The sequence below is a fragment of the Rattus norvegicus genome, chromosome 7 (assembly GCF_021556685.1).
Source record: "Rattus norvegicus strain SHRSP/BbbUtx chromosome 7, alternate assembly SHRSP_T2T, whole genome shotgun sequence".
Taxonomy (NCBI): domain Eukaryota; kingdom Metazoa; phylum Chordata; class Mammalia; order Rodentia; family Muridae; genus Rattus; species Rattus norvegicus.
Genome location: NC_141540.1, coordinates 98,652,279 through 98,665,530, shown reverse-complemented (window position 1 = coordinate 98,665,530; position 13,252 = coordinate 98,652,279). Strand labels below are relative to the sequence as shown.

The 13,252-nt window shown below is 39.8% G+C and overlaps 1 long non-coding RNA gene across 1 annotated transcript in view; it reads left to right on the top strand.

Annotated features, from left to right (window-relative positions):
• LOC134479733 (uncharacterized) overlaps positions 1–4,319 on the top strand; it is a 28,975-nt gene extending 24,656 nt beyond the window's left edge. The window contains exon 5 of the long non-coding RNA XR_015625524.1: positions 3,176–4,319. This is a non-coding gene — a long non-coding RNA (uncharacterized LOC134479733). The remainder of the gene's footprint in view (positions 1–3,175) is intronic.
• The last annotated feature ends 8,933 nt before the right edge of the window (positions 4,320–13,252 follow it).

Sequence of the window (13,252 nt, the reverse complement as noted above, 5' to 3'; positions counted from 1 at the left end):
ATATTTACATTATAGTAGTGGAAATTCTTTCTTCTTTCTTTTTTTTTTTTTTTTTTTCTCTCGGAGCTGAGGACCGAACTCAGGGCCTTGTGTTTGCTAGGCAAGTGCTCTACCACTGAGCTAAATCCCCAACCCCGGAAATTCTTGCATTAAGAGATGAACATGATTCTCTTTGCTCTTCTCTTCTCTGCTCTCATGCTCTTTGTCTCTGTCCCTTCTCTCCCTATTCCCCTCCCCACTTCCCTCCATGTGCCCATGGCCAGCCTCCTTGCTTCTCCCCTCTTCTACTCTTCTTCTCTCATTAAACCTCTCCATGTTGGAAAACAAAAACAAAACAAAACAAAACAAAAAAAACCAAAGAGATAAACATGAACAGAATTAGCAAAATGAATAAGAAGATCCAGAATCCTCAGAGAAGGAAGAAGAACAGACAGAAAATGGGAGCAAAGGAACTTTTGGCTTTGTAGCTATCAAGAAACTGTGAATTTGGTCTCAGTTCTATGGCTAAGTAGGTATGAAATTCTATTTAAATGTAATTTAGTTTCCTTGGACACAGAAAGCTTTTCCAATGTGGGGAGCACAAAGAGTAAGGAGGAACTGGATGAGTGTAAAATGTGCAAAGGTTAAGGAGAACCAGGCAATAAAGCAACAACCATATGGGTTGTACTGTGGGCATCCTGAGCTTTTGGACTAATATCCACTTATCAGTGAGTGCATGCCATGTGTCTTCTATTGGTGCACAGTTAACAGCTACACAATGATTTACTATCTTTTTTTAATTGGATTTTTAAAATTTAGATTTCAAATGTTATCCCCTTTCTCAGTTTCTCTCCCCCTGCTTTTATGAGAGTCTTCTCCCACCCAACGAACTACTCCTTCCTGCTGCCATGTCCTGACATTCCCTTATACTGGGGGGGGGGGGGTCCAGCCTTGTCAGGACCAAGGGCTTCTCTTCCCATTGATGCCCAACAAGGCCATCCTCTGCTACATATGCAGCTGGAGCCATGGGTCTGTCCATGTGTACTCTTTGGATGCGGTTTTAGTCCCTGGGAGCTCTGGTTGGTTGGTATTGTTGTTCTTATGGGGTTGCAAACCCCTTCAGCTCCTTGAATCCTTTCTCTAACTCCTCCCATAGAGACCCTGTTCTCAGTTCAATGGCTGGCTGCAAACATTTGCCTCTGTATTTGTCATGCTCTGGCAGAGCCTTTCAGCAGATAGCTATATCAGGCTCTTGTCAGCTTACACTTCTTGGGTCACAGTTACAGAGTGGCTCAACTAGATCTCACAGATTAAGAATCCAGGTGTTTCTTGAACGTTGTTCCCATTAGGAGGCTGGGCAAGGATCTGTTTCCAACATCATTCTGGTTACAGGTAAGAGTTAGGGCCTTTACAGCTGTGGGGCTCATATCTTTGATTTCTTGGGGGCTGTTAGTAAGCTCTCTAAGGGCTCCTAGAAACTAACTCAGGTATTAGACAACATGACATTTTAATTCTTCATGGCTATCATGAAAATCAATCAGTCACATCAATATTTCTCTCTCTATCTCTTTTGTCTTTTGTCTCTCTTCTTTTAGAAAGGGATTGGTGTATATTAAAGGCCAGATGAATCTATGATGATTTATATATTTATCAAAATTGATTTATTTGTAATTTTAACAAATGACTGAAATCTAACCATACCCACACTCAATGGATGGTATTAGGCATGCTAACAGGGCATGTAGAACAGGAGGCAAGAATCCTAAGGGTACCTTAGATTCTACCTATCACAGATGCTTTATGCAAACCTTATAGATAATCATTACACAGACCCTCTAAGGCCAGTAGTGTTGAGATTGTTAGGGCTGAAATCATGCACCTGGTAGTTTGATGATCTAGTTTGATGATCAGAAGTGCTATATTCTACTGCTTCCTTTTCTTTACAATACTGCTTTGTCCCAGCAAGGTTTTTGGGTGATAATCAAATGATCATTTGATTTATAGTTTAAATAGTTTTTGATTTTTTCTCTCCAAAAGTGGACAATATCAGAAACAAAAACTTGTCTTTTTATTAAGTACTTCGAATTTCCCAAGTGGGGTCGCATATGACATTTCATTCGACCTTCACAGTAATAATAATAGCTTCAAAGAGAGTAAAGGATTTGCTCAGAATGTGCAGTTAATTGCAGATGAAGAACACATTCTTTATGAACACTGCCAGCTCAACATCTCTTTTGCAACAGCAAGCCAAGACTATAAAGACTACATAAATATCCTCAGAGGGACAAAGCGAAAGTGGGTGAACTTGCATGTGTGTGAGTATGTGTGAATCTTAAATCTGGAAGGAATTGTCAAGTGGAGGAGGCATGGTTCCAAGGGAGATTTTGTGGCTAGTTGTTGGCAGTTATGTTGAAAAGTGAGAGGGAGACAAAGAACAGCATGGTGATGAGTGAATAAACAGAGAGATCTCAAGATGATATGGTTTTTGATGAAACCCACAAAGAGGAAACCAAGGGTCCTATGTCAATGTCACGATTTATGCAAGGCTTAAGAAGGCTGTGGTTCCATTGGGAAGATGATAGTAGATTTGAACACTCATTTTATCTTTCATGGGTTTTCCCTTGTCTCATTCCCAGTGTCTTTTTGTGTTGTCATAATAATGATACAGTTAATTTAGCTGTTATAAGAATTAAACAGCATGCAAATTAGTATACACAAGCACAACCCATAGACAGTATGTACCCTCTTTTTTTAATTTTTATTTTTTTATTGGATATATTTCTTTATTTACATTTTAATGTTATTCCCTTTCCTGGTTTCCTGTCCATACGGCCCCTATTCCCTCCCCCTCCCCCATAAGGGTGTTCCCCACCCTTACCATCCCTCCTTATCACCTTCCCCAACATTCCCTGCCCTGGGGGTCCAACCTTGGCTTCCCCTTCCACTGGTGCCCAACAAGGTTATCCTCTGCTACATATGCAGTTGGAGCCCAGGGTCAGTCCATGTATAGTGTTTGGATTTAGTGGTTTAGTCCCTGGAAGTTCTGATTGTTTGGCATTGTTGTTCTTATGCACCCTCTTATTACTATTATTTTTGTTCTAAACAGCTTATTAAAGGAGAACAATGACTATGACTTGATTTTCTAGAAAATATGATAAATATTATTACTATTAATAAGAAATGTTCTAACTTCCAGTTGCTGACTTCACCTGGAGCTGAACTGCTCCTACAGCTCTCTGTATCCAAATCCTTTGGGGAAGAGAGCTGGACTCTCAGAAGTTTGGACAATTCTGAGGACTCAGAGAAGACAACTACTTCTGCCCACATTCCTGACCCAAGAGAAACCCACATAGTGCCTTCTGTGCTCTCTGGGAACACCTAGGAGCAGTCAGGAGCAGGCCCTTTCAGTTTCTGCCTGCATCAAAAGCTGAAAGTCAGTCACCTGGAATGCTGAGTGGAGGCTTCAGGAGACACAAACCAAAGAGCAGCTCTCTGTTCTCAGATCCACCTGAGAGAAAACAAGTCTACAGGAGGGCTGACACACAGGCTTATAGGAGGGTTATGACAAGCTAACACCAGAAACAACCTGAGGATGATAGGCAATCACAAGAAACTAAGCAACAGAAACCAAGACTACTTTGTATCATCAGAGCTCAATTCTCCCACCAAAGCAAACACTGGATATCTAAAACACTGGAAAAGCAAGATTTGGATTTAAAAACATATTTAATCATGATGATGGAGGACTTTAAGAAGGACATAAATAACTCCCTTAGAGAAATACAGGACAACACAAGTTAATAAGTAGAAACCCCTTAAAGAGGAAACACAAAAATCCCTTAAAGAATTACAGGAAAACACAACCAAACAGGTAAAGGAATTGAACAAAACCATCCAGGATTTAAAAATAGAAAGAGAAACAATAAAGAAAACACAAAGGGAGACAACCTTGGAGATAGAAAACCTAGGAAAGAGAGCAGGAACCATAGATGCAAGCATCACCAATAGAAAGAAGAGATGAGAGAATCTCAGGGGCAGAAGATACCATAGAAAACATTGACACAACCATCAAAGAGAATGTAAAATGCAAAAAGCTCCTAACCCAAAACATCCAGGAAATCTAGGACACAATGAGAAGATCAAACCTAAGGAAAATAGGTGTGGAAGAGAGTGAAGACTCACAACTTAAAGGGACAATAAATATCTTAAACAAAATTATAGAAGAAAACTTCCCTAGCCTACAGAAAGAGATGTCCATAAACATACAAGAAGCCTACAGAATTCCAAATATATTGGACCAGAAAAAAAAATTCTTCCCGTCACATAATAGTCAAAACACCAAATGCACAAAACAAAGAAAGAATATTAAAGGCGGTAAGGGAAAAAGGTCAAGTAACATATAAAGGCAGACCTATCAGAATCACACCAGACTTCTCATCAGAGACTATGAAAACCAGAAGATCCTGAGCAGATGACATACAGACCCTAAGAGAACACAAATGCCAGCCCAGGCTACTATATCCAGCAAAACTCTCAGTTAACACAGATGAAGAAACCAAGATATTCCATGACAAAACCAAATTTATACAATATCTTTTTATAAATCCAGCCCTACACAGGATAATAGATGGAAAATTCCAACACAAAGAGGGAAAGCACACCCTAGAAAAAGCAAGAAAGTAATCTCCTTGCAACAAAATGAAGAGAGACACACAAACATAATTCTGCCTCTAACAACAAAAATAACAGGAAGAAACAATCACTATTCCTTAATATCTCTCAACATCAATGGACTCAGTTCCCTAATAAAAAGACAGAGACTAACAGACTGGATACATAAAGAGGACCTGCATTTTGCTGCATACAGGAGACACCCTCAGTGACAAAGACAGACACCACTTCAGAATAAAAGGATGGGAAACAACTTTCCAAGCAAATGATCCCAAGAAACAAGCTGGAGTAGCCATTCTAATATCAAATAAAATTGACTTTCAACCAAAAGTTATCAAAAAGATAAAGAAGGATACTTCATACTCATCAAAGGAAAAATCCACCAAGATGAACTCTTAATCCCGAATATCTATTCTCCAAATGCAAGGAATCTTACTAAAGCTCAAAGCATACATTGGACCTCACACAATAATAGTGGGAGATTTCAACCACCCCCTCTCATCAATGGACAGATTATGGAAACAGAAACCAACAGAGATATAGAGAAACTAACAGAAGTTATTAACCAAATGGATTTAACAGATATTTATAAAACATTTCATCCTAAAACAAAAGGATATATCTTCTTCTCAGCACCTAATGGTGCTTTCTCCAAAATTGACCATATAATTGGTCATAAAACAGGCCTCAACAGATACAAGAAGAATGAAATAATCCCAGGTATCCTATCAGATCACCATGGACTAAAGTTGGTCTTTAATAACCATAATAACAACAGAAATCCCACATATACAAGGAAGTTAAACAATGCTCTAATCAACATCCTTAGTCATAAGGGAAATGCAAATCAAACAACCCTGAGATTCCACCTCACACCAGTCAGAATGGCTAATATCAAAAACCCCAGCGACAGCAGATGCTTGCAAGGATGTGGAGAAAGAAGAACACTCCTCCATTGTTGATGGGATTGCAAGCTGGTACAACCATTCTGGAAATCAGTCTGGAGGTTCCTCAGAAAATTGGACATTGAACTACCTGAGGACCCAGCTATACCACTCCTGGGCTTATACCCAAATGATTCTCTGACATACAACAAAGACACATGATCCACTATGTTCATAGCAGCCTTATTTATAATAGCCAGAAGCTGGAAAGAACCCAGATGCCCATCAACAGAAGAATGGGTACAGAAAATGTGGTACATCTACACAATGGAATACTACTCAGCTATCAAAAACAATGACCATGAAATTCATAGGCAAATGGATGGAACTAGAAAATATCATCTTGAGCGAGGTAATCCAATCACAAAAAAACCCCATACATGTCATGCACTCACTGATAATTGGATATTAGCCCAAAAGCTTGGATCACCCTTAATACAATCCACAGACTACATGAAGCTCAAGAAGAAGGACGACCAAAGAGCGAATGCTTCAGTCTTCCTTAAAAGGGGGAACAAAAATCTCATAGGAGGGGATATGGAGACAAAGTTTGGAGCAGAGACTGAAGGAATGACCATTCCCACCTCGAGACCCAGTCCATATATATATATATATATATAATGTGTGTGTATATATATACATATGTATGTATATATATGTGTGTGTGTACTAGATAATATTAATAAATCTAAGAAGTGCATGCTGACAGGAGCCTTATATAACTGTCTCCTGAGAGGCTCTGCCAGAGCTTGACAAATACAGAGGTGAATGCTAGCAGCCAACCCTTGAGCTGCGAATGGCGTCCCAGTTGGAGGAATATGAGAAAGGATGGAAGAGTTGAAGGGTCTTATAACCCCACAAGAACATCAATATCAACAAACCAGAGCTCCTAGGGACTAAAACACTCCTCAAGAGCACACGTGAACAGACCCACGGCTCCGGTTGCATATGTAGCAGAGGATGACTTGTTGGGCACCAATGGGGTGAGAAGCTCTTATTCCTGCCAAGGCTGGACCCCCCAGTGTAGGGGAGTGTCAGGTTAGGGAGGTGGGAAGGAAGGTTAGTTGGGGAGGGTAAGCACCCTTATAGAAGTAGGGGAGGGGGATTTGATAGGGGGCTTATTGATGTGAAACCAGGAAAGGGATTAACATTTGAAATGTAAATAAAAATATCCAATAAAAAAGAAATGTTCCAAGCACCATTTTGTGGAAAAGCTGGGCGAAACATGGCATATGGCTAATTTTCTTATATTTAATTGTCTATCTATAACCAAAAGTTCTAAAGAAGCTAAGAGTATTTTCATTTTTCCCTTGAATATACCATTCTCTTTACAAAATGAAATTTTTTCCTCTAGTATTTTTTTTGAGAAGCAATTTTTTATTAGCTTATAGATTCATGCATTTATAAACTATTGTCCTGTGATCTTAATCCTAGTTTTAACTGCTCAAGAGAACCTCCTGGGACTTACAATGATAGTGTTCATATATAAACTCTATAATAGAAAAGCCCAAGACCATCATAAACACTCAAACAAAGATGATTTCAATATTGTGAATGTGTGCACGTTGGACTATATGCACCTGTAAAAGTGAATGAACTGTATTATATTTTCCTTACAAGGCACACAGAACAGTCCAATGGCATTTCAGAACTGGAAACTATATAAGCAAAGAACCATGAGCTACAAAGGAATAATTTAAAGGTAATTGTGGTCTGTGTGTGAGTTTCTATATTAGGGACCCACTGTGGTTCCTCATCTTTTGTTTCCTTGCTCAGGGTGTTCAGGTGTCACTGCTCACCAGGCTGGAAGGTTGAAGTCAGGAATCAGTGGGGTCTGCAATATCCTGATCCAACTGGGAGTGAGTGCTGGGTTGGGGAAGGGGGAATGGCCTTTTCTGTGGATTTTAGTGTTACAGATCTTTTAGAGGATACTCAACAAAACAGCTCTCTTAAACAATTTTCAGTGAAATAGTTGGTGTGTATACAGTGTATTTGGGGTGACCAAGGGTTGTATATGAACCTTGGAGAGTGGGAAAGAGTTTCCAGGGTAAATGTAACATTATTGGTTTGAGCTTATCTTACTGTGAATGCCTCATTTTTATGGAGAGGCATTCCAGAAATCCCAGGTACTTGCTGGCCAGGTTCTTACAGGGGAAAGAGGAAGTTGAACTTGCAGGTTTTTAAAGGACCATGTGACATTCCTCAGGTAGAATATCTCCAGATCTGGTGGAGAAGAGGAAGTCTCATTAGAAAAAGGAGCCTTCCATTTTACGCCAAGCTTAGAGGGGCTATCTGAACATAGTGGATTACAACTTTAGTAGTGAGGTGTAACAGATTATTTTTAGTTAAAAAAAGCTTAATCCAAATAAAACAAAACACAAAGGACATGATGGACACTAAGAATTTAATCCCAGGAGATGACTAAAGGAAGAGTCTTGACGTACAAATAAAAGGATATATAGCAGAGGCAATAAGTGTTCTACCTATTGGGGTGAGTGGCAGATTCAAGACACAAAATATTGATTTAAAAATACAATAAAAAGAAGATTACACAAGGACCAACGGATGACACTGTACCTTGCAAGTAAACAATTTTGTGGAACAAAGGAGGAGACTGAGGCTAAAGTGGATGCAAAGCTCTGGAAATTTTTACAAAGAGGAGGGAGGTCATCACAGAGTGGACAGAGGGTCTTCTTCCCAAACGTGTCTGTTCATGTATGTATTAAGTAGTTTTTCTCTTGAGATTTCTGAGGCAAAGTGAAATTTAAAAGTATATGTATAGTCACATTTCCTTGTCCAACAGGAATGCATTCTAATATATTACACAGATGCCTGGAACCATGGAGAGTACCACACTGAGTTCATGGGTGTGTGTGTGTGTGTGTGTGTGTGTGTGTGTGTGTGTTCCTGTGTATGTGTATGTACAAATGCACTTTTGAGGTATTTTTTCTTTATGAAAATGTCCTTTTTTGAAGTGTAGTATTTGATGAGTTTTCATAAGTGTATACTTTGGTGCCGCCATCTCTCATACCAAGATATAGAACCTTTCTATCACCTTTTCATCCTCTAATAATCCTTTCAAAATTCAGTGCAAGACAGTTGTCAGTTTATGACAGTTTGCCAATCAGCACTCTGATGTGCCCTGTTATTAAGCCAGAGTGTCCCATTTGCCTGTTTACTCGGGGACCACTGACCCACTTTTTTATCACTATGGATTACTTTGTGATTTTTCAGGCCTTTACATGAATGGAGCCATACAATAAGTACTTTCTGTTTAAAAAAGAGAATGTTTTTTTGAAAATACATACCAGTAAAAATCTTTTATTATAGATATCAGACACTGTGTAGTCTATATAAATAATTATCTATATATGTATATATATATGTATATGGAACTTTTAGAATGCTGAGACCCAAGAAGGTCTATATGCATCAGCATCATCACAGAAGTGTGAGCAACACCCCCCACCTATGTCCCTACAAGTGTTATGGTATCATTAGGTATTGGGACTTCTACAGCACACATATCTGCAGACTGGATTTAGTCTGAGAACCTTTTTAGCATATACTATTAACTAGATGATTTGGAAGATATCTTTTGGATCTAAATTAGAAAATTATCCACCTACTTCTTTCTTTCCATAATTTCTATAGATATCATAAACTTGGAGAATATTGTATTTGACCTCTTGTACCGATGCACCCAGAGACTTGGACAGTTATATGCACTACTAACGGCTGACAGAGCCTGGGTAGGATTTGAATCCTTTTCTTTTATTATTGTCAATTACATATAGAATGCATGTATAGAATAACACATATAGAATTATATATATATATGTGTGTGTATATATATATTTTGCAGTGTGATTTATTAAACCCCATTAATTTCTCTTATTCCTCTCTAATGCTAGATAATATTTTTTTTTCATACAACATTGGCATTGACTAAAGACTAAGCAGTTTTGTTTGCTCAGGCACATCTTGTCTGAATGTGAGGATTTTTCCAAATTTTTCAGAACACTCAACTTTAGGTTTTGTTTTTTGAAAAAGGTAGAACTTGGATCCTACCAAGTAATATATGATTTAATATAGTAATAAGATAATAGAAGAGAAATGGGTTCTGTTTTGACTTAGTAAGGATGCTGAATGAGAAAGTTCATGAAATGTAATCTGCTCAGAGTTTAAAAGCGACAGGTATACTATATTCATTCAACATTTTGGATTCACATTTTATGTATTTTAATTAGGCTGTTTACCTGCTTATCTTTGACTTGTGTGTTTTTTTTTAACTTGAGTATTTCTTATATACATTTCTTTTTTTTTTATTAACTTGAGTATTTCTTATATACATTTGGAGTGTTATTCCCTTTCCCAGTTTCCGGGCAAACATCCCCCTCCCCCCTCCCCTTTCTTATCGGTGTTCCCATCCCCACCCTCCCCCCATTGTCCCCCTCCCCCAAACAGTCTAGTTCACTGGGGGTTCAGTCTTAGCAGGACCCAGGGCTTCCCCTTCCACTGGTGCTCTTACTAGGATATTCATTGCTACCTATGAGGTCAGAGTCCAGGGTCAGTCCATGTATAGTCTTTAGGTAGTGGCTTAGTCCCTGGAAGCTCTGGTTGCTTGGCATTGTTGTACATATGGGGTCTCGAGCCCCTTCAAGCTCTTCCAGTTCTTTCTCTGATTCCTTCAATGGGGGTCCTATTCTCAGTTCAGTGGTTTGCTGCTGGTATTCGCCTCTGTATTTGCTGTATTCTTGCTGTGTCTCTCAGGAGCGATCTACATCCGGCTCCTGTCGGTCTGCACTTCTTTGCTTCATCCATCTTGTCTAATTGGATGGCTGTATATGCATGGGCCACATGTGGGGCAGGCTCTGAATGGGTGTTCCTTCAGTCTCTGTTTTAATCTTTGCCTCTCTCTTCCCTGCCAAGGGTATTCTTGTTCCCCTTTTAAAGAAGGAGTGAACCATTCACATTTTGATCATCCGTCTTGAGTTTCATTTGTTCTAGGCATTTAGGGTAATTCAAGCATTTGGGCTAATAGCCACTTATCAGTGAGTGCATACCATGTATGTCTTTCTGTGTTTGGGTTAGCTCACTCAGGATGATATTTTCCAGTTCCAGCCATTTGCCTACGAATTTCATAAAGTCGTTGTTTTTGATAGCTGAGTAATATTCCATTGTGTAGATGTACCAAATTTTCTGTATCCATTCCTCTGTTGAAGGGCATCTGGGTTCTTTCCAGCTTCTGGCTATTATAAATAAGGCTGCAATGAACATAGTGGAGCACGTGTCTTTTTTATATGTTGGGGCATCTTTTGGGTATATGCCCAAGAGAGGTATAACTGGATCCTCAGGCAGTTCAATGTCCAATTTTCTGAGGATCCTCCAGACTGATTTCCAGAATGGTTGTACCAGTTTGCAATCCCACCAACAATGGAGGAGTGTTCCTCTTTCTCCACATCCTCGCCTAATGATAGATAATATTGACATTGGTCTTCATGTGAAGACCAGCTGTTTTTGTATTGTGTCTTCGGGACAGAGTCTACAGGATGGTCTTAACCTCTCAGTCCTCTTGTCTTAGCCTCTTCAATGCCGTTACCACAGGTACATATGCTACCTTGCTCCTTTTGGCTTGTTGAGTTTTCAATTGGTGAGCTTTGAGTTGTTTGAGTTGCAGGGAGTGAAGGAAATAGTTACAGGTGCAGAATCAACGTCCTATCTCCACTGAGTCCTTTTTGGTAGATTTGGTGCAAGGACCAGGAATGTTCATGCCAATAAGAACCTCCATCTCTATTCCCACAGATTTTCTGATGCCTGCAGTCCATGGCTTATTTGAGAAACAGGGTTACTAACTATGTCCACAGAACTCAAAATATATGCAAAAGCCAAAAGCAAGTCAGAATACAGGGAGTTATCAGAAATCTATTCCAAAGGCAGTAGACTAGTGATGAATGCCATCGGGAGGGAAAGAGAGAAGTGTCTGTCATTCAGGGTGACTGAGCAATCTGTAGATCAACAACAACAACAACAACATCAACAACAACAACATCATCATCATCAACAACAACAACAACAACAACACAACAACAACAACACAACAACAACACAACAACAACACAACAACAACACAACAACAACACAACAGCAACACAACAACAACACAACAACACAACAACAACAACATCAACAACAACAACAACAACAACAAAGATTCCTGGTGAAAATTAACTTCTTTCTTCTCATTCTTGAACTTCTTGTGGAAGAGTCAGAGGAAGGACTGAAGGACAGGGATTCCATAGGAAGATAAACAGGCAACTAACCTGGAACTTTTGCGGCTCCTAGAGAGACTAACCCACAACCAAAGAGTGAGCCTGGGCTGGACCTAGGCTGCCTGCACATATGTAGAATATAGATAGCTTGTTCTTCGTGTGGGTCCCCCAACAATTGAGTGAGGGCTGTTTCTGAATCTATTGTCTGCCTGTGGATCCTGTTCCCCTAGCTGGGCCACCTCCTCAGGCCTCAGTGAGAGAGGATGTGCTTTGTCCTGCAGTGACTTGATGTGCCAAGAGGGAGTGATACCCAAGGGGGCTCTGCTTTCTCAGAAGAGAAAGGGAGGGGTGAATTGATATGATAGCGGGAGACAAGGAGGAGAGGGATGCTGAGATTGGGATGTAAAGTGAATAAATAGCGTAATTGAAAAATGACATTGGGTAAGTGGGGAGGTGGGCAGGACTTGGGAAGAGTTGTGGGGATGGGAATGGGGAAAGAACATGATCAAAATACATTGTATGGAGCAATCAGATAAAATTAATTATTAAAATATACACATGAAAGAAGATGAAAATAGCAGATGTAAATGCTTTCTTAAGAAAGCTAAAAGGTCAGTGATTTTCAGGCTTTGGGGAAGGGAACAAACAGGGGGGATGGGGTGTTTTCTAGGTGGATACATTTCCCAAATGCTGGGGCATATCCACCTACACTAAACCTTAGTGGTATGTGTGGCTCATAGGTCCTAATATATATCAAACTGATCTGCAGTGTAACAAATGCTTTATCCTGATGCGTTACTTACAGGGGAGATGGGGGTGGGGTGCACACATAGCTCTACATCTTTGCTTAATTTTTCTTTAAAAATTGCTGAAAAAGACAGCCATTGATTTTTTTTAAATGCTTCCTTAGGCAACCCTGTGAGGATCAAATGCTTCACGCGGCACCCAGGGCATATACATTGCACTGTAATAAGAGCTCCCTTCCTGGAAGGAAGAGCTTTGTTACATCTAGGTAATATCTAGTTACTCAGTTTCTGTGGTTAAACCCCCTAGTGTTAAAAATTCTCCAAATCCATATGTCTAACCAATTTGGGGCCCAGTTAAGGTTTCTTTTCTGGTGTAGAGATGGGGAGAGTGGAAAACAGAAATGATGTTTAGATTATTTCAAGATCAGCTGCAGAGAACCTGACATGTATTGAAGATGCCATCAAATACGTTCCTTTCTGCCTTTCTGCATTTGTCGTGAGGTAGCTTGTGGGACTCTGCATACCCAGGGACCTTTGTGGAGTGTGAGTGACAGTGCATGTGCCCCTTTGTATCATAGGGACCGCACGAGGATGCAACTGACCCAGGGATGTGAAGCCAGCTAGTAACAGGAGACAGGCC